Raw genomic sequence first — 4,639 nt, forward strand, 5'->3', positions numbered from 1 at the left:
GAGAACCAAGACATGAGAGGGAAATGCTTCAATTTGACCCAATCCCCATGTCCTACAAAGAGTTATTTCAAATTTTATATGATAAGCATGTGGTGCCACCTTACCATACATCACCGATGCAATATCCCTACCCTAAATGGTATGACCCTAATGCCCAATGCGTATATCACGTAGGGGTTTTAGGACATTTAATAGAGAATTACATTGCCTTTAAAAAGATTGTACAAAGATTAAGGCAGTGGAACGTCATCAACTTTGGTGACAATGAGCAACCAAATGTGGTTCAGGACCCACTGCCAAACCATGCAGGTGCAGGGGTCAATGTAATTGCTGAAGAAAGAGGAAAGAAGATTATAACTAGGGTGAGGGAGGTGAATTCGCCCATGCATTGGGTATGGAGGCAGATGATCAAGGAAGACTTGTTGGCCTCTAACATTGATAAGAGTAAGCATGCATGCCAGTATCATAACTGTGAGGATCATACCATACAAGATTGTCTTGAGTTTAGAGCTTTGGAGAAAAGAATGGTGTATGATAAGGAAATAAAATTTTACAAAGAAGATGCTGAATAACAAATAGAAAATATTTGTGCATCTGAAGGTTATTCCAAGGGAGTTTACCATGCCAACTTTCCTCTAGTCATCACGCCAAAAACTCGTGTGGCAAAGATATTAACTCCTAAGGTGGTAATCACACCCCCGTATTTATTCCCTTATAAGGACAATAAACAAGTCCCTTGGATCTCGATCCTGACTCTTTTACTAAGATCTAAGGAACACCGAAATGCTTTGTTGAAAGTCTTAAATTAGACTTTCATACCAAAGGTTGTATATGTGGAAAAGATAGATCGACTGGTTGCGAATATCCAAGCTAATAATTTTAACTTTTTTTTTCTGATGACGAGATCCCTTCTGGGATGGTTGGTAATCACAAAGCTCTACACATTACTATCAGGTGTATGGGGCATTGTTATCCTCAATAATAGTTGACAATTGTTCTGTGCTAAATGTAATTCCATTAGGCACCCTGAAGAAGTTGCTCGTCAATAGTACACACATGAAAAATTGCCATAGCGTCGTTCGAGCTTTTGATGGAACGAAAAGAGAGGTGATGGGGAAGATTGATATTCCTTTGAACATAGGCCCATATACTTACGAGGTCGAGTTCCTTGTCACAGAAATCATGTCTACCTATAATTACCTTTTGGGAGTTTGTTAACGCCAGGTTCATGATTGAGGGGAAAAAGATATCAAAGCCTAGATTGTCCAACTATACCAGAATGAAATTGAAGATTACTCTCAGAAGGGGAGCCAAGGTTGGAAAAAGGCTAGAAAGCCGTCTTCAGGGATCTGTTAATCCAGTTTTTCCTACCATTAAAAGACTATTTTGGTATGGGATATCAACCAACCTTGATGGAGAAATTAAAAGGTATTTAGAAGAGCTAGGAAAAGAGAAGAGCAAGATTAGTCGGGGAGGATATTAAGTGGGAACCTATGAATTTTCCACCTCTATGTGATACCTTCATGTCCAGAGGCTATATGTTTCAGGGAGGCCAGTCAACTAAGGAACCAATTATTGAGAATGCCTTGAGATATTTGGGCATAAATATGATATTGAATGATGAGGCTGAAGAATGAAAAATTGTAGGCATCTATCCTGCACCGCCCGACTTTATTCTAAATAATTGGACAACAGAGAAATTACATGTAGTTTACAAATTTTTTTCATAGTAATGCACAAAAATTTCCCTGTTGTCTAAAACCCAGGGCAATAGGTGATCTCTTGTAAAGGGTTAATATACTTGTTTTTAAATGTTCAATGAATGATGCATTCCTATTAATTCACAAAGTGTTATTTCATTCTATTTTGATATGGGATAAATTCTCATATATGTGTATATGTATATATCCTCTCATTTGTTATTCTTTCAGGACCTCCGGTATCAATAATATGAATGTTGATGACACTAACCCAAAGATTGATTTCGAGCTGCCCATATGTCAAGGGGAAATTAAGGGTTATGATAATGATGAGGAATGTGACTTACCTTTTGAACTACTAAAACTTATAGAGAAGGATGATAAACAGATTATGCCTCATGAAGAGCCCACTGAAATTTTGAATATGGGATCAGAGAAAAATAAGAAAAAAGTAAAGATTATCACCACTCTATCTACTGAGGAATGTCTGAGTCTAATTGAACTGCTTCTAGAGTACAAAGACGTGTTTACTTGGTCATATAAGGACATGCCAGGTTTAGATACCAAGGTGGTGGTACAAAAATTATCGATAAAGTCAGAATTTAAACCTGTACAACAAAAGCTTAAACAGATGAGACTAGAGATGCTATTGAAAATTAAAGAAAAAGTAAAGAATCAATTCGATGTTGGATTCCTTAAAGTAGCCAAGTATCTTGAGTGGGTGGCAAATATCATCCTGGTGCCAAAGAAGGATGAGAAAGTTCACATGTGCGTTGATTATAGAGATCTTAATAGGGCGAGCCCGAAAAATAATTTTCCTTTGCCACACAAAGACACCTGGTGGTCAATACCGCTGGAAATTCTCTGATCTCATTTATGGATGGGTTTTTGGGTTACAATGATATAAAGATGTCTCAAGAAAATATGGAAAATACTACGTTTGTCTCCATATAAGGTACATTTTGCTACAAGGTGATGTCGTTTGGGCTAAAGAATGCATGGACAACATACCAGAGAGCCATAGTAACACTGTTTCATGACATGATGCATAAATAAATAAAATTTTATGTTGATGATATGATCTTTAAGGATAACACAGAGGAAGAGCACGTAGATAATTTAAGGAAATTCTTCTAGAGATTGAGAAAATGCCAGCTAAAACTCAATCCAAGTAAGTGTACCTTTGGGGTGATGTATAGAAAACTTTTAGGGTTTGTAGTGAGCAAAAAATGGATTGAAGTAGATCTGGACAAAGTCAAAGCTATTCAATTTACCACCCCCACAAGCACAAAAAGAAGTTCGAGGATTCCTGGGGAGATTAAACTACATTGCTCAGTTTATTTCACAATTAACAAAGAAGTGTGATCCCATTTTTCGCATTCTCCGTAAAAAAATAACCCATAGATATGGAGTGATGATTTCCATGAAGCTTTTGGAGCAATAAAGTGATATTTGTCAAATACTCCAGTCTTAATGCCATAAATCTCTGGAAAACCATTAATTCTTTTTTTGTCAATCTTCGAGAATTCAATGGGGTGTGTTTTAGGACAGCATAACCAAACGGAGAAAAAAGAGAGAGTAATTTACTACCTCAGTAAAAAGTTCATTGATTGCGAGGCAAGGTACTCACTAATCAAAAAGTTGTGTTGTGCTTTAGTTTGAACCACTCGAAGGCTCAGACAGTATATGTTGTATCACACTACTTGGTTGATCTCTAGACTTGATCCTTTGAATATCTAATTGGTGTACCTGCTTTATCTGGAAGATTGGATCATTGAAAGATTTTATTATTTGAGTTTGACATCAAATGTGTGAGCCAAAAAGTAGTTAAAAGGAGTGTATAGCAGATTTTATTGCAAGTAGAGCTTCTGAAGAGTATGAACCGCTGAACTTCGATTTCTCAGATGAAGCTTTGATTGTTATTTTAGCTAAAGAGGTAGTTAATTTCGTTATCGAACATTAGAGGTTAAAATTTGATGGTTCTTCGAGTGCCTTGGGCATGGAATTATGGTAATTTTAGTCTCACCTAGTGGATGACACTATTATTTCACCAGTCGATTGAATTTTGATTGCACGAATAACATAGCTGAATATGAAGCGTGTATTTTGGGTCTCAGAACTGCCATTGAGCGTAAAGTAAAAACACTTAAAGTGTATGGGGATTCGACTCTGGTGGAATTCTGTAAGTTGGTCCTAGAACTTATCAAAGAATTTGAAAAAGTGCCATTCCATTACCTCCCCAGATAAGACAATCAAATGGCAGATGCTCTAGCCACTTTGGTAGCAACCTTTAAAGTAAATGAACTTTCAAATATGATGCTCATTGAGATGAAAGCTTATGAGTATCCAACTCACTGCTATAGCATAGAAGAGGAAGAGGATGGAAATCCTGGTATTATGATATCCTGCAATACATCCTATATCAAAGTTATCATGAGCAGACAACTGAGAATGACAAAAGAACTATTCGAAGAATGGCTGCAAGGTATGTGCTTGATGGCGAGATCTTATACAAGAAAAGTCATGATCAAGTTTTTTTGAGATGTGTGGATGCTAAAGAAGCCAAAACAATCATTGAAGAAGTGCATGTGGGAGTATGTGGTATCCATGCCAATGGACATGCAATTTCTAGACAAATAATGATATTAGGGTATTATTGGTCAACCATGGAAACTGATTGTATCAATTATGTCAGAAAATGCCACAAGTGCCAGATTTATGCAGACAAACTCCATACCCCTCCTCATCTATTACATGGGATGACTTATCCGTGGTCATTCTCTATGTGGGGCATGGATTCATTGGGAAGATTTCACCCAAAGCTTCAAATGGTCATCGTTTCATCTTGGTGGCAATAGACTACTTCACCAAGTGGGTAAAAGCGACTTCCTATGAAAATATCACTCAGTCAACATTTTACAAGTTCTTAAGAAAGAGAT

Source organism: Hibiscus syriacus, unplaced genomic scaffold, assembly GCF_006381635.1.
Source record: "Hibiscus syriacus cultivar Baekdansim isolate YM2019G1 unplaced genomic scaffold, ASM638163v2 tig00112000_pilon, whole genome shotgun sequence".
Lineage (NCBI taxonomy): Eukaryota > Viridiplantae > Streptophyta > Magnoliopsida > Malvales > Malvaceae > Hibiscus > Hibiscus syriacus.